At 43.8% G+C, this 17,853-nt stretch overlaps 1 long non-coding RNA gene across 3 annotated transcripts; it reads left to right on the forward strand.

Annotated features, from left to right (window-relative positions):
* Window positions 1-251: 251 nt before the first annotated feature.
* Window positions 252-4,895, forward strand: LOC110722482. 3 transcript variants are annotated; one of them, XR_002511613.1, is made up of 5 exons: window positions 252-454; window positions 727-810; window positions 1,156-1,229; window positions 1,333-2,790; window positions 4,592-4,895. It is a non-coding gene; the product is annotated as an uncharacterized LOC110722482 (long non-coding RNA). The 3 variants fall into 3 exon arrangements; XR_002511612.1 differs by having other exon boundaries at window positions 4,599-4,895; XR_002511611.1 differs by having other exon boundaries at window positions 259-454; window positions 1,333-4,895.
* Window positions 4,896-17,853: the final 12,958 nt, after the last annotated feature.

Genomic DNA, 17,853 nt, shown 5'->3' on the forward strand with positions numbered 1-17,853 from the left:
TATTTAAATTTTTTTTGCCCTTTCCTTTTACTTGTTAGATTTTAGGATTAAGTAGGTTTAAAACTAAGAATCACTAGTAGTAAAATACAAAAAGGCACCGAGCCATGGCCACCGATTTTTAAAAAACCGATGGGAAAAAAATGGGCGGGACTAGGCTTTTTATAATTGCCACCGGTTCAAACCGAACCGGTGGCATATGTTTTTAAGGCCACCTGTTCAAAACACGTGGCAATAATAAAAAACAAATTCGCCCCTCTATTTTCTTTCTCTTTCCGCGTTCTCAGCTCTTTCTCTTTCCTCTATCTCGCGTTCTCTCTTTCCTCTCTCCACCGTGCCGTCGTCCATTCCTCCCGCTTCCCTCTATTCATGTCCTAGCAACGGCGGCAGTGGCGCTAGGAGCTGATACAAACCCACCTCTCGTCGTTTCCCCCTCGCGAAATGATTTTCCCTGAAGGTTCGTGCGTTTTTCTTCTTTTCTCTGTAAATAATTTCATTATTTCGTGTTTTTTGAGTTTTCATTTTTGTCAAATTTACAATTTCATGTTTTCGAAAACCAAGGGTTTTATGGATTTCGATTTAATTCAATATTACTCCATAGAAATTGTTGAATTCCTTTCTCAATTACATGCAGCTTCGCAATTACTGAATTTTGACAACATTTCATTGTCAGATTTCTTAACACCATATAGATCTGTGTTTTTGTGCTTTTAAATTACTGATGTGCAGTGGAGCGAACCTGGGTACGGGATTTAACTCGGGTATTGAGGCCATGTGAAGGTTGGGTATGGTAATGAGTTTGATGACGATGAGGTAAAGGATGTTTCTTAATAATTTTTCTGCATTTTCGTGATAATCTGACCCTAATTACAGAAAAAATTGAACTTGATATGGGGCTTATCGATTTTGTCTTTGATCATGTATATTTATATAGGTTTGTTATCGTGAGATTTGATTTATATTTGTGATCAATGTTGAATTTTGGTTTGTCTATAAATCACTGAATTCTTAAGAAATAGATATGTAGGAACTCAATTTTGGTCGAACAATTTAAATTTGAAGTACTGTTTTTTGCTCGTGAGATCTGTCAATATTTTGTGTGTATAGTATTCGTTTGATTGTTATCTAATGGATTCATCCAAAACTCGAAATTATTAGGTGTTGAGCTTTTGTCTGACTCATACCCCTACAAGGAACTCTTCAATGGATGCCTTTGGGACGTAGATGGAAAGGTATGAATCTGTACAAATCTTTTCATTTCTTGCAAGTTTGTGAATTATGGTTTTCTGGGCTTGCAACTAATTGATGTGGTATTATGTGTTTATCTACTTGCAGTGGACTGTTAAAGGTGGTGTTGATGTCAACATTAGTGCCAACCCTTATGCTGAAAAATGGGTAAACGTCTCAAGGAATAAATAGTAATGTCTAAGGGGGTTGTATGAAGATATGTTGAATTCACTCAGATGTTACCAAGCTAAGGATTCTGTTCTGAATTTTAAATCTGCTGTTAATGTTCCTCTGTTGTCTCTGAATGAGGCTTTGTTTTGTTTGAAATCCTAAATCTGATGCAAGGTCTAAGGGGGTTGTTTTGTTTGAAATAATGATGATGATTTTGCTACTTGGATTTGAAAAAGATCTCGAAAAGATGCAATGTTTTATTGTTTTGGTTGTAATGATGATTTTGCAGCTCGAATTAGATAATATATCAATAGTTGTTGTCGTTAGCTACTTTTTTTCGGGAGCTATATATAGAGTGAGAGGGTGGGAGGTGGAGGTTTGGCTTCTACTTGAATTTTTTTCAAACTGATGAATATTGCACTTGTACATTAGCAGTATATGGAATGAAGTGCTCAAATGTGTTATGAGTCTCTTTCAACATTCTGTCAATTTGGGCCCTGTGATGTCTCTTGAATCTTTATTGCTCATAATGTGCAGTGGACATGTTTAGTTCTGCTTTGAAAAATTGAGTCTGCATGTCTAGCACCAGGTCTCCTTGTTTATTGGCTATTTAAAGATGTGTAGTGGCTGTCCCTTCCAGCCTTCCTGCTTTTTACATAAGAAATCATGAAATTTCTTTTGCCTTTTGTTTAGTTGTTTGTGCATGGATGGAGTTGCTAGTTACTTTCAATATCTAATCTCTTTGAAAGTGCACACCTGTCTTCTGCCCTTTTAATGCATAAATCCTAATGATCTGATGTACAGAATTTATCTTATGCATTATGCATATTTTATTTTTAATTATTTTACCCTCAGCTTGTAGATCCTAATGTTTTTAATTACTTTTACAAAATGCATATCCTTGACCTCTTTGAATTTTGATTAATAATTTACTTATCTTATGTTGAAGTTCCTGAGATTTGGTCACATTTCCTTTTCTTTGTATATATCTTAGACATGGCTAAATTAGACCTTTCTAGACTACCTTTGAGATGATTTCAATCATATTTTAGAACAAAGTTAATGATAGGTAAATTTAGAGAAGTTAAGTCCATTGAAATAGATTTTTAAAATCAAAAGTTAACATATATGTAGATGTATGCTTAGAGTATACAAATAGATCTTCCAGTTTCTTTTTTTTTTTTTTTTTTTTTTTTTTTGAATAATGATTTTCCAGTTTCTAATTTCATGTTTTTGATAATTTCTTAGGCTTTTTGTTTGTTGCTCTGATACTCCGTATCTTGCTTAGGGAAGTATCAATTATTGACAAGTATACTTTTCACACAGGTCAGAAAAAGACTTGGATTTTATGCTTGCTTCATTTAGCGATCACCAAATTTAATATCACTTCTGAAGGTACCTTAGTGGCTGTATATGTGTCATATTAGTGGTTTTGTATGGATTTATTTCGTGAAATTAATCAGTTTGAACCTTTATAATTATTGATTGTTGCCTCTTTGATTGTTTAAGTTGTTATTATTATGATATTTGGATGAAAAATCTCGATATTTGATGTTGTTTTGTCAATTTGTTGATATAATTTATGTGGGAAAATTTGTCCAGAGCTTATTATTAAATTTTGTATCTTTGATTGTTTTAGTTGCTATTAATTGATATTTAGATGAATTAGGAGTCGATTTTAGGAGACGATAAAGTTGGAGTGTTAGGTAATGAAATGCTTAATATGGAAAGTATTTTCTTGTTATTTTTCTCCATAATTCACGATTTGATGAATTCTCATTTATATTCTATGTTTTAGAAATATGGGATTCTAAAACTTTTTGTTTTGAGTTTGCAAGCATAGCTGCTGTTTGGGACTGAAATTATGCTGTTGATCGACTTGGTCCCCTGCAACCGACTTGAGTTCATTCGGGTTGTGGTGTTTTTTTGTGTGTTTGGTCTTGAGGATATAGATATTTTCTTCTCTTCCCATTCATGTACTCCTGCCATTCAGTGTGTCAGGTTTATAGTTCTGTATATTTAGGTGTTTGCGATTGCTTGTTTGATCAGTGGTTTTGGTGCGCGGTGCTTCATGATTGTAGCTTTTCAATCATTCTACAAAAAAGTAGATTTCATTAGCATGTGTCGTTGTAGCATGTTATTAAATTTGTATCTTTGATTGTTATAGTTGCTATTAAATTTGTATCTTTGATTTTTGTAGGTTCTATTAATTGAAATTTCACAATTAATCCTGCTTTTTTTTCGTATTCTATATCTTGATGCAAGTTTTTGGTGTTTTGATTATAAAATTTGTGGATGAAAGGATTTGGGTGTTACATATTCTGTCGAATTTAGCTGGTTTTGTTTTATTTTAGGCTTAAAGATTGTTGCTTTTTAATATGATCTGGATCATGTTTATTTTGCCTTACTTCGAGTATTTGATTGGTTATATATGGTTGAATTTGCTTTTTATTGGAAATATTCTGTGGTGCTAATTGTAAGGGGTCAAAATCAAATTAGTTTTCTGATAATTTTGACATTTGATGATGATATTTTTGTATTCTGCTGTTGTGATTGATTCTTTGTTATTATGCATTATTATTGATGCTGCTGCGATATGCCTATGTGGTGTGATTGTGAGATTTGATTATTTCTAAATACAATGCTGATGTGATGTGCCTATGTGGTGCCGATGTGTCTTATGTTTCTTAATTTTGAGTTTTGGTGAAAGAAGGGATCCTTAAGTATGATATGCATTTCTCTTGGTGCACTTGTGTTAATTGCTAATTTAAGCTACTTGCTTTTACTGCCCTTGCTGCCTGGTTTTGATATTATGATATATATATATATATATATACATTTAATTATGTGCTACAAATACTTGGCACTTTAAAAGAGATAAAGCACTCCCTCATGAGCATGTTTGAATTTGAGGTGCCAGCTTTTTATTCCCTTTCCTTTTTTTTTTTTGGTTTTTGTGTTGACTAGACAGTCATTTAAGTTCATAATAATGGAGTTTCCCAATCTAGGACAAGAAAAGGAGGGTGGGGTGAACCATATGAATGTAGAGAGTAAAATTTCAGTTTGTGTGTGTAAATTCTACTTAGCTGTGTTTATTGCAATATGCATGCATTCTGTATCATGCTACCTTTATTGTGAGTGTGGTGTAGTAAGGACTGTATACGAAGTATATATTAAGATCTGTTGCTTGAACAAGCTTGCAGGTCCACAAAGAGGGACAATTGCATTTATCGCTTGATTGGAGTGGTGGAGCATTCTAGATCAATGTCAGAGGAGGTGACAAAAGAGAAAATATACGAAGACTATTGGAAGATTTTATCTATACGCAAGGTTGCTGCTGCCTCGTAAGGCTGCTGCAGCTGCTGCCTCGCCAAGGCTGTTTCATTGGTGTGACTTTGCTTGTATTTAACAGTGACTAGTATTTTTTTTAAGTTTTTTGGACCAAAATTGTAATATTATAGCCTTTTTTAATGAAAATATGTAAGTATATATATATGTTAGTGTTTATATATCATTTTATGTGAAAAAAAAATAATTATTTTTTGGGCCATTTTTGCCACCGGTTTTGAACAGAACCGGTGCCAAAAATCCCTTTAAAAAAAGCGGGAATGGGTTTTTGCCACCGGTTAACTTGTGGCCATAATAAATATTACCACCGGTTAACCGGTGGCAATAATCATTTTTGCCACCGGTTTTGAACCGGTGGCCTTTCTTGGGGTTATTGCCACCCCCCAAATGACCACCGGTTCAGAACCGGTGGCTTAGGGGGGTTTTGAACCGGTGGCTAAGTGGTTTTTTTTCCTAGTGAATACGAAACTTGACTTTGGCATCAGTATTGTTGTATACTCATTACTATTTTTGAATCTTTTCAATGTACAACAATATTAGAGATTGATAGCTAATTATATACATTTTTTAAGCTTCCACTCTGAACATATAAGCTCAATGAAACCTTAAATATATTTTGTCTAACCATCATTTTAGAAAATTTTACATAACATTGTAGTAAATATTATTATAATGCAACAATAAATATAAACATTATAAAAAAAAAGGACTACGTACATGTTTATTTAATATTTATATACCAAATTTTAAAGCCAAGTTATTTTAAATTGATATCAATAACAAAATATATAAAAGAAATATAGAAAGATTACTTATCAACACTATACTAGTTATAAATAAAAGCACAATGTTTAGAAAAATAGCCTAATAATGGGTCATTTAGAGGTTCAAATGGACTCTGAATAGGCTCAAACTTAAGGGACCATTGTAGTTTGGGCTGAGAAACACGATGGTGATGTCGTATTTTCTAGAGTGAATTTTCTAGACGAGACGAAGACTCAAAAATTAAAATATGAGTTTGTATATTATAGTGTAGTGCCCTCCACAGAGTTTTAGAGTGCTTCGGAAGACACTAAAGTGTTCTTGTGTGAAATATTTTTAAATTAAGATGTTTAGAGGAATGATATTTATACTACATATATTATGATGAAACTGTGTAGAAACCTCCTTGTATAGATAACTTCTATAGAAGTAAGAATAATCTAAAAAAAAAAATTATGTGTAGAAGCCTCCATTAAAGAAATTAGGAGATGTTAGTTGTTTAGGGTAATTTTACCCCGCCACGTGGTCCAATCAGAGGACGACACGTGTCAGCCTCAAGATGGCCCAAGTGGACCAATCTCTGCTTGACACTTGTCGCTCTAGAAAATAAGGGAAAAAAGGGCGGCCTTCAGGCCCAAATCCCGAGAAGCCGCAAAGCGGCGCAGCCCACCATTGATTAGGGTACAGTGACCTAATCAGGGGCACAAATCCCAAAGACCCTATAAATAGGGAGATGACCCTCTTTTTGGGGACACGTTTTGATTATTTATTACACATTTACTCTTTGATAGAGACATCCTGAGCTTGGAATCTGAGTAGATCCCTACCTTAATTTCCGCACCTTTTTTTCTCCCTTCAAGTTCCTAACTTGTGCGTCGGAGGCGGAGCACCACCCATCTGGTGTCTCCGTTTGTTTTGCAGGTACAGCTCACCCCGAACCAGTCTTCGTGTTGTAACTCTCCCGAGGGACAAAAACACCCAAAACATTTGGCGTCCTCTGTGGGGAGAGTACCTCGAAGATGGTTCAAGAGTCTGTACCACCCCCTAACCGTCTGGGTGAAGACCCAGAAGTCTTGACAGACTATGAGGATGAAGATCCTCAGGTCGAAACCTTTACAGCTGAAGACGGCTCTCTCAGAATCAAGCGCATCCGGCCCAGAGAGACTCTGGAGCGGGGTGCCTCCCAGGCGGGTGCAAGTAGACCCCCTGGGCAGCCGGAAGGGGAAACCCAAACGACAGCTGGATCAACGCTTGTCACCCGGGACGAGCTCATGAGATTCATGACAAGTTTCAAGGGTGAAATTAAAGAACTGATCACCCAGAGCCGGGTTGGCCCAAGTAGAGGTCAGTCGGCCAAGAAGACTCCTCTGGAAAAGGGAAAGTCATTCAAGAATCGGCAGCCCACTCCTCATCCAAAGGAGAAGGCAGCCGGGACCACTGATTGGTCCAAAATTCTTCTCCACAAGGGGAATAACAATAACTCCCGCCGGACTCAACAGCCGATGAGAAGTAAAAAATCAACTCTTGATGCCCGGGAGATCATTAATCGGAAGAGAAACCAGTCGCTGTCTGAGTCGACTTCAAAGTCGAACTTTCCAGACAGCTTCAACAACACCTCTCCCGGGAATGCATCTTCCTTGCATGAGAGTCAGACAGGCGGTAATACCGTCCATTCTGGCCCTCACATGATTGGAGCTGTACCGTATGTGCCTACCCAGGCTTACGGACAGTATCCTCCTCACTTTATGCAGCTGGCTCTCTTTGGAGGTCAGGCGGCATGTCCAAATGTCCATCCATTGGGCTGGAAGCTTCGTCTGCTACGCCTGGGTGAACAACCTTCTGCGTTCACCCGGGAGATAACCGAGGCGGCTCAGCCGACCAAGGTTAAGAATGTGTTGGTTGGTACCTATGACGGTACCACCAATCCAGAAGACCACCTCATGGCTTACACCAACCTCATGTATCTGCAGGGGTTGGATGATGCCACTTGGTGTCGGTGCTTCCCGGCTACACTGAAGGGCATTGCCCAACAGTGGTTTGGCAACTTGCCGGCTCGGTCCATCGATAGTTTCAGGAAGCTCGCCTTCCTGTTTGCTTCCAACTTCTCAATGAACATCCCTGCTAAGAAAACAAGCCTTGATTTGAGCACTGTGAAGCAGGGAGAGAGAGAAGGGCTGCGCTCATATGTCAGGCGGTTCAATCTGATCAAAATTCAGATTCAAGGACTGTCTGACGAGGTAGCTTTTACAGACTTCTTCAAGGGTCTGAGAGACGGGTCGACCTTCAAGTTTGACCTAGTCAGAAAAGGAGCTTTCACCTTACAGGCGGCCCTGAGGGAGGCGAAAAGCTACATCCAGGCTACCGACCTCTGCTCGCCTGGTAGCCAGTCGGACTCTAAGAAGTCCGACAAACCGAAAGACAGCCAGTCTGCTCAACCGGCCAAAAATAAAGAAGAGAGCAAGAAAAGAAATCTGGGCGGTTAATGACTCTGACCAGCCGTCCCAGAAGAAAAAGAAAGAGTTTAAACCGTACGTCCCCAAGGATGAGTTTAACAAAGACTACAACTCCATCCTCATGGAGGTAAAGGACTGACTGTCCATTGAGAAGCCGAATCCTATGAAGAGTTCTGTCCAGTCACGGAACAAAAATAAATTATGTCAGTTCCCTGAGGAGGTCGGCCATGATACCAACGACTGCTTCAGTCTTCAACGGGCGTTGGACCGTCTAGCTGACAAAGGGCTGTTGAAGTCCTACATTTCTAAGTCCCCAGCCGGGGCAAAAAAGAAAAACAAGGGTCAGTCCTCCAAGACTACCCCCCAGCCTGCTACTAGCTCGGATACCGACAAGGAGCCGGTCTACACAATAGCATGCGGGTTTTCCTGCGGTGGCCCTACCATTCGGGGCACCAAGAGCCATCTTCGAAAGATGGACAAGGATGATGACGAGCAGGCGTTTGCAAGCACCTCCTTCCCAGACGTCTTGATTACTGAGAAGGATAGGGGCAGCGTCCGCCGTCCGCATGATGACCCGGTTGTCATTAAATGTAAGGTTGCCAACCAGCTGGTTGGAAGGATCCTTATTGACACCGGCAGCTCATTTGACATCATCAGCCTCCGGTGCCTGCAAAAGCTGAAATACAATGTCAGCAACATGCATCCGGTCACCCACCCCTTGGTTGGTTTTGGGGGTGGGATGGTCTACCCAGCTGGAAGAATTGACTTGCCCATCCGGCTGGGAGAGAAAGGCCAGGGACGACATATTGTCGTCAGATTCTTGGTCGTTGAGGAGTTGACTGCCTACAACATTATCCTTGGCCGGCCAACCCTCAACGTAGCCAAGGCAATAATCATCCCGTCTCTGATGCTCATCAAATATGAGAAGGATGACGGCTCTGTTGGTTCCTTGAATGGGGATCAGAAGACGGCCCGGGAGTGCTATCTCTCAGCCGTCAGGGGCACTGTGGCCCCAGGCGATCAGGAACCAATTGACCTTGACAATGTCAAGGATGCCGATCCAGCACTTGCCCCACCAGCAGCCGGAAAGAAAAGAAAGGCACCTCTGCTGGTGGAGGTGAAGAAGGAGAAAAAATAGCAATCACTGACCGGTGAACGGTCAGATGAGCTCCGTCCCCAACCGGCTAGTGAAAGCATTAATCTCGTTCTGGATGACAGCCGCCCGGAACGTACTGTAAAGGTTGGGACGGTCGCTCATGCTACTTTGGGTGCAGACTTGCACCTTCTGCTGAAGGAATTCAAAGACATTTTTGCCTTCGAAGTGGAAGAGATGCCGGGCGTCAGCTCGAATCTTGCCGTCCACAAGCTCGTCGTGGATCCTAAAAAGAAGCCCATCCGGCAAAAGAAAAGAAACCACGGTGAGGAAAAAAGTCAGGCGGCAGCTGCCGAAGTCAAAAAGCTGCTAGACGCCAGGTTCATCCGGCCTTGTAATTTTCCCGACTGGATGGCCAATGTGGTCCTTGTTAAGAAACCGAATGGGACCTGGCGCATGTGTGTTGATTACACAGACCTTAACAAGGCGTGTCCAAAGGACAGTTACCCGCTTCCAAAGATCGACAGTCTGGTCGATTCTACAGCCGATCACGCCTTGATGAGCTTCATGGATGCATACTCCGGCTTCCATCAGATACCCCTGTGGAAGAAAGATCAAGAGAAGACGGCCTTCGTCACTGATTAGGGGTTATTATGTTATACGGTGATGTCGTTTGGCTTGAAAAATGCGCCTGCCACTTTCCAACGGATGATTAATATGGTCTTCATTAATCAGATTGGGAGGAATGTGGAGGCGTGCATTGATGATATGATAGTCAAATCAAAGCTCTAGACGGATCACCTTGCTGATCTCCGAGAAACGTTCACCACCCTCAGGCGGCATAAGGTTATGTTAAATCCTAAGAAATGTGTCTTTGGTGTTGAGTCTGGGAAGTTTCTCGGATTCCTGATTGATCAAAGGGGGATAGAGGCTAACCCTGAAAAGATACAGGCGGTGATAGACATGAAGTCACCCCGTTCTGTCAAGGAAGTGCAGAGACTCACCGGCTGTTTGGCCGCCCTGGGGAGGTTCCTCAGCCGGTCAGGCGACAAGTGCCTCTACTTCTTGCAAGCAATCAGGAAGAAGACCAGATTTGAATGGGGGGATGATACTGAGACGACACTCCAGAGGTTGAAAGAGCACTTACATTCTCTACCTAGGTTGGTCAGTCCTTTACCTAGGGAGACGTTGTACATGTACTTAGCCGTCTCAGATCATGCCCTCAGTGTCGTTCTCCTTGCTGAGCGAGACGGCGTGCAACTCTCGGTTTACTTCATTAGCCATGTTCTTAAAAATGCTGAACTCCGGTATCCCATGGTTGAAAAATTTGGCCTTGCTCTGTATATGGCTTTCAAAAAATTGAAGCCCTACTTTCTGGCACATCCGGTAGTGATTTACACCGACCAGCCACTCAAGCGGCCAATGTCTACCTTGGACTCATCCGGGAGAATGTTGAAATGGGCTATTGAAATGCAAAGTCTTGAAATCACTTACGAACCAAGAAAGGCAGTGAAAGGTCAGGCGTTTGCCGACTTCATTGTTCAAATGACCCGTCCGGTGGCTCCGGATAATCTTGATCAAGTTTGGAAAGTGTATGTAGACGGGAGCTCTACAAAGAACGGCTGTGGTGCAGGCGTAATCTACGAGTCTCCTAAAGGGGACAGATTTGAGTATGCACTACGCTTCAAATTTTAGGCCTCTAACAATGAGGCAGAATATGAAGCCCTGCTAGCCGGCATTCGCATGTGTAAGGCGGCAGGGGCCATGAAAATTGACGCCTACTCTGATTCGCAATTGGTTGTTAGCCAGTATAAGGGAAGCTACGAGGCTACTCATCCGGCTATGATTAAATATCTTCAGGCAGTCAAAGAAGAGACCAAGGCACTTGAGGAATTCCGGCTGAAGCAGGTGCCTAGGTCGGAAAACAACCAGGCGGATGCATTGTCAAAGCTGGCATCTTCCGCCTGCCATGATACGCCTCGGTCAGTCTTTTGGGAAGTTCTTGAAAAGAGAAGCATCTATGAGGATCCCGTTGGAATTCTGGACCGAAGCTCTACCTGGATGGATGGCATCCGGGCCTATCTCTCAGACGGCACACTTCCTGATTCGCCACAGGAAGCAGCCGTCCTAAAAAAGCGAGCTGCAAGATTCGAGTTGAAAAATGGAGAACTCTTCAAGGCGGGGTTTCTGAAGCCTTTGTTGAAGTGTGTCACCCCAGAAAAGGGGAAAGAAGTTCTCGAAGACTTGCACTCGGGATTTTGCGCATCTCACATAGGCGGCAAGGCCCTAGCCGTCAGAGCCAAACGACACTATTTTTGGCCCACTCTTGAGGCAGACGCCAAGGAGTTGGTAAAGAAATGTGACAAGTGCCAAAAATTTGGTAAACTCATTTACCGTTCAGCTACTGATCTGACGGCCATCCACAGCCCAATCCCGTTTGCAAAATGGGGCATGGACATTCTAGGTCCTTACACGCCTGCTCCAGGCGGAAAACGCTACATCTTAGTGGCTGTGATTATTTCACTAAGTGGGTAGAAGCTGAGGCGGTTAAAAACATCAAAACCTCAGACGTGATTTCCTTCATCTGGAAAAACATTATCACCCGGTATGGGGTACCTATGTCTATGATGTTTGATAATGGTCCTCAGTTCGAGACGCCTCAGCTAAAAACTTGGTTGAGAGATCAGGGGATCTCAAGCTATTTTGCATCCGTTGGCCGGCCCCAATCAAACGGCCAAGTTGAAGCCTTCAATAAACTCATCTCAGACGGCATTAAGAAGTAAATAGAAAGAGTCGGTGGCTTATGGGCAGAAGAGTTAATCCATGTCCTATGGGCCATCCGGACAACAGCAAAGGGGGCAACCGGTGAAACCTCATTTCTCATGGTTTACGGTGCTGAAGTCGTCTTGCCCATCGAACATTACGAGCCGACTTTTAGAGTCATGCTATATGATGAAGAGGCAAACTAGGAAGCAATGCGCCTGGCATTGGATTCACTCCCAGAACGCAGAGGCAATGCCGCCTTGCGTCATGAGATTTACCGTCTGAGAATGACGAGAGCCTACAACAAAAAAGTACACAAGCGTCCTTTGAAAGTTGACGACTTAGTGTTACGAAAAATGGAGGCAACCGGTAGGGCCAATGAGCTGGGGAAGCTAACCCCAAATTGGGAAGGCCCCTACCGGATCTCTGAAGAAGTAAGGGACGAAACCTACCGCCTGGAAACTCCAGAAGGCAGGCGCCTGCCTAGAACTTGGAATGTAGACAATCTAAAAAAGTACTACTTCTGAGAATGTAAACTTTTTGTAAACAGTGAGTCAATTAATGAAGATTCAGACTTTGTTTGCAAAATTGAGTTATCGTTTGATTATCCATCCGGGTAATATCCATTTACCTAACTAAGTTCGATACTTAGTGAAGGTTTCATTTGTTTGACCGCCTGGGTAATACTCGGATCTCTTGTTTATTTAAGTTTAATACTTTGTTTATTCAACTGCTTGACTATCCGCCTGGGTAATACTCAGACGGATTCTCCATTTATCTAACTAAGTTTGATACTTAGTATGATCAAATATTTTCCTGTCCGTCTGGGTAATACCCAGACAGACTCGTTTGCTTAAAAAACTGAGTTCGATACTTAGTGTAAATTCAATACTTTGACTAAAAACTAAGCACAAAAACGTTTAGTGGCTATACAACCGATCCCAAACAAGACCAGAGGCAAAATGGCCGGATGGTTGCTCATTTTATAAAATCGCCTATCCCAACATGGACAAAAGCGTCCGGTGACACCCCTCCGGGTGAAATCGTCGCAGAGAACAGACTATTTGTCGGTTCTACGTACCCATGCAGACGACAAAGATTGAACGACCTAATTGGTCAACTCATATCCGTCTGACCAAAATGACCTGTGAAGAATGATCAAGTGGCCGAATACCGGATGCCATGGGGCATTAGTCGGTCACCGGCTGAAGTTTTCACTTAGGTTATCTATTCCAAAATTTCACTTCCCACACCAATTGGGGCAAAAGTTGTTCAATGGCTATGAAATCTCTACATAGACGGACAAACGTCGTCTGTGTAGTGACTGGAACGCTTGTCGGTGTACGGCTGTGCATTTGGTTTGGGGAAATCACTATTGTGATTAATTGACTTGCAAACATATCATGCTCTTTACAGCATCAGACGTTTTCAAGTCAATCAACCAACTCCACTTGAAACCAACCACACAGCCGTCCAGGGGCAAGGACAGCCGGACTATTGATTAGTTGGGCAAAAATGAAAAATTGCCGCATGCTTTTGATAAGTTAGGAAAAAATGAAAAATTAAAATTTTCACAAAAGAAAAATTCAGATGCAAAATGATCAAAACCGACTCAGTCGGTGCATTTAATAAAGTCAACCCAACCAAACGGTTGTAGTGGATTAAAATGTTAACCGGACCCCGTCCGGAAGAAAGAAATTGTTAATTAACACGGCTCCACAGCCGGTAAATACAAGGATACTCGGCACGCAGGCCGAAAAAAGCAAGTTTTGGCATACAACCGCTGAATAAAAGAAAAAATAAAAAAGCAGAGATTGGCACACTGCCGCTGAATGGTCACTTCTGGCCTGCAGACGGTGCCTCCTGGTCTTCCTTCTCCTCATCATCTGAGGGTATCTCCTGTGCTTCACTAGGACCAGGAAGCTCAGGCGAAGGCGGCTCGTTGACCCAAGATTCGAAAGAGGCAGGCTCTGGCTCACCTTGTTCCCTCAAGTACACCACGTCCTCGGCGTACCTGTGAGCCAGTGCCCAGACGCCATAATCCACGTTCGGATACAGGGCAGCCCAGGCGATCTTCATCCGGGCGTCATTGTCAGCGTCACTCTCAGCAACAAGGCGGTTTTGCTCCGCCTCCAGGGTTGCTGCAAAGTTTATCTGAGCCTGAGCAGTCTCCTTCTACAGCCTCTGAACCTTGGTCTTCAGTTTGGTTTTCTCTTCGGAAACACCTTTAAGTGTGCCAAGGTCCGTCTGGGCCTTCTTGAGCGCCTCACCAGCCTTTTTGGCGCTCTCGTCCGCCTTCCTTTGGGCCTCCTCCGCCTCCTTCTTAGCCGTCTCAGCATCCGACGTCCGCTGATTGGCCGTCTTCAGATCTGACTCCAGCTGCTAGATTCTAGACGCCTGTGTCATAATTATTGCTTTAGTTTCAAGTTCATTTACGATAGTCGAGTGTAAAGCAATATTATCAGCGTCTACGGCAGACTTCTTGGCCCTTTTTACCTCTTCCCGTTTGCGGGAATAAGGACGTTTGAGCCTGTCTACCCGCAGCATGGCCTGTAAAAAGTCAGGCGGTATAAGTATTGCAGGCGGGATAAAACACTTGGAAAAAAAAAATTGAATTGACAAGTTTCTTACCTCATCCAGAAGGGATAGAATGCGTTCAAGATTGAACGTCTCTATCCCAGGGATATTGTCCTTATCCCTCTTCCGGACGGCTTCCAACATGGCCTTGGCATGCTTCTGGACGTCTGGCCAGCGGGGAGATTGATCCGCACCACAATCAATACGTGATGAGTGCGAGACTAAGGCGACACCTGTTGGTTGTCGGCCGTCTGAAGATGACGTCTATTGAGAATGGGATTTCACCCGTAAAGGCCACCCCAGCTCAAGCGGAGATTCAAAAGGGTTCTTACCTTCAGAGCCAGCCAAGCGGGAACCGCTTACAGGCGTGGTGAACACCGCGGCTGCTGATAAGGGCTTGACAAGATCAAGGCATAGGTTGCCGCCTACCTTCTCGAGTCGCCCCGCTATCCGCATCAGCTGATACCCGACTGAGGCACCAGGAGTTGATGCAGAGGTGGATTTTTTGATTTTGTTGAGAACGGCACGGTTCTCCTCCCTAGCCCGTTTGAGTTGTTTCTCAAACGACTTTCCAACCTCACGTCCCTGCAAAAATAACCAAAGTTAAGGATTAGCATCCAGGAAAAATGATTTTAAAGGATCAATTTGTGAAAGGGTCAGGCGTGTGATACCTTGGCCTTGACCTCAGCCGCAGCCTTCTCCGCAAGATCTTTGCGGATGGTTGCAGAAGACCGTTTGGGAGTTTTCTCCGACTGCAACATGTTTAATGCTTCTTCTGCAAAAAGAAAGAAATTGGTTAATATCATAAATCAAATTCGATATAAAAATACTACAGACGGATATAAACTCAGGCGCATACGTTTTGTAAACATGTGCCCTAGCCCGCAGGCGGCTAGGAAACACTCATATCTGAACCAGGCGCTCTTGGGGATCCAGTTCTTGGGAACTTTTATTGTTTCCCCGGTTGACAGAGTTGCGTCTGTGAGGCCGAAAAAGTCTGCCTCAATTATCTTGTTAAAATCTTCCTTTGGGATCCGGGGAAGAGCGCACTTCCTGCCCAACAAGTCGGGCTTCTTATTGTACAGGCGGAATTCATAATTTTCCCGTCTGGTTGGGGCTGACATCAGGTAGAACCTGTGCTTCCAGCCATCGAACTTCGAGACCTTGTCCAAGGTCATCATATATTGAGGCTGCGTGGTTAGAGTGTACCACGCCCTCCAGCCGCCTGGGCTTCTACTAAGATAGTGCATAGTAGCAAAAGCCTCCCAGCTGGGGTTAATCCCCTGAAACTCGCAGGCGACAACATACCCCATAATGTTTGTCCAAGAGTTGGGGGTAAGTTTCCAGATTCCGAGGCCGTAGCCTCTCAAAATTGCCTTCACCGCCTGGTGAAGGGGAAAGCGGAGACCAGCCTTGAACGCCGCCTCATAACAGCCAAAATAGCTGTTAGCGTTCTGTTCATCGTTCTCCCAGGCGATGGTGCCATTCTCAGGCGGCACCCGGATTCTATACCCGTCTCCTAGCGGGTGTATTTGGGTAAAATTCTTTAAGTTCTCCTCCATTTGGATCCGGTCTTTGGAGGAGACGTGGATGTTGAAGGGATCATCCTTCTCGTTCCACTTTTTCCTTTCTTCCTCCTCGCTATCCGGAAGCGGGGGTAAGTCGTCACTACTCTCAGAGGTAGAGGCGGAGCTGTCGTTCTCCGTCTCCTCCTCACTTTGATTCAAGGGGGCAGAGGTGGCCTCGTCGCCGCCTTGGTCGCATTCCTCCAAGAAGGAATCAGCAGGAGTTGAAGGGGCGCGCGGAGGGGATCTCTCTAGAGCCGTCTGGTTTCCCTGACCAGACGTTTCTCCCTCAGGCGTTTGGCCGCCTGAGCCTTCGCTCTTGTAATTTGGATCAGTTTCCGTCTGCTTTATCCGAGCCATTGTGTCCTGCACAGACACGTAACTGGTCGGAATTTGAGGCAAAGGGTGGTCCCAACACCCCGAGACGGCACTCCCAGTCCTAGACTCAGCCGTCCCTGGTGACCGGATGGACTCTAACCTAGGTTGTGCCGTGTGTGTTGGTGATGCATCCATTTATTGCAAGAAATATGTACAAGCGGTGAAAAAAGAAAAAGAGCTGAAAGAGGCAGAGACGGTACCTTTTGAAGAGATATTTGAAACTAGGCGGGTCCGGCTGGGTCTGTGGAAGACGAGCTTTCTTGCTTGCGCCTGACTCAAACGGGTGACGTCTACTCTCTCAAAGTTCTCTCTAGAAATTTTTTTGTAAACGTACCAAAATTATGAGGGTAAACGACTATATATAGAGGGTAAAAACGGGGGCATTTCCGTAATTTACCCGGAAGGTGAAAGGTTACTCTTTAATGGTAAAATTACCGCCAATCGGAGCGTGACACATGTCACAAATGCCACGTGGCGTGCCACGTCACATCTGTGAGGGGAAAATGTTTAGGGTAATTTTACCCCGCCACGTGGTCCAATCAGAGGACGACACGTGTCAGCCTCAGGATGGCCCAAAGTGGACCAATCTCTGCTTGACACGTGTCGCTCTAGAAAATAAGGGAAAAAAGGGCGGCCTTCAGGCCCAAATCCCGAGAAGCCGCAAAGCGGCGCAGCCCACCATTGATTAGGGTACAGTGACCTAATCAGGGGCACAAATCCCAAAGACCCTATAAATAGGGAGATGACCCTCTTTTTTGGGACACGTTTTGATTATTTATTACACATTTACTCTTTGATAGAGACATCCTGAGCTTGGAATCCGAGTAGATCCCTACCTAAATTTCCGCACCTTTTTTCTCCCTTCAAGTTCTTAACTTGTGCGTCGGAGGCGGAGCACCACCCATCTGGTGTCTCCGTTTGTTTTGCAGGTACAGCTCACCCCGGACCAGTCTTCGTGTTGTAACTCTCCCGAGGGACAAAAACACCCAAAACATTTGGCGTCGTCTGTGGGGAGAGTACCTCGAAGATGGTTCAAGAGTCTGTACCACCCCCTAACCGTCTGGGTGAAGACCCAGAAGTCTTGACAGACTATGAGGATGAGGATCCTCAGGTCGAAACCTTTACAGCTGAAGACGACTCTCTCAGAATCAAGCGCATCCGGCCCAGAGAGACTCTGGAGCGGGGTGCCTCCCAGGCGGGTGCAAGTAGACCCCCTGGGCAGCCGGAAGGGGAAACCCAAACGGCAGCTGGATCAGCGCTTGTCACCCGGGACGAGCTTATGAGATTCATGACAAGTTTCAAGGGTGAAATTAAAGAACTGATCACCCAGAGCCGGGTTGGCCCAAGTAGAGGTCAGTCGACCAAGAAGACTCCTCTGGAAAAGGGAAAGTCAGTCAAGAATCGGCAGCCCACTCCTCATCCAAAGGAGAAGGCAGCCGGGACCATTGATTGGTCCAAAATTCTTCTCCACAAGGAGAATAACAATAACTTCCGCCGGACTCAACAACCGGTGAGAAGT

The sequence above is a fragment of the Chenopodium quinoa genome, unplaced genomic scaffold (assembly GCF_001683475.1).
Source record: "Chenopodium quinoa cultivar QQ74 unplaced genomic scaffold, ASM168347v1, whole genome shotgun sequence".
NCBI classification, from domain to species: domain Eukaryota; kingdom Viridiplantae; phylum Streptophyta; class Magnoliopsida; order Caryophyllales; family Amaranthaceae; genus Chenopodium; species Chenopodium quinoa.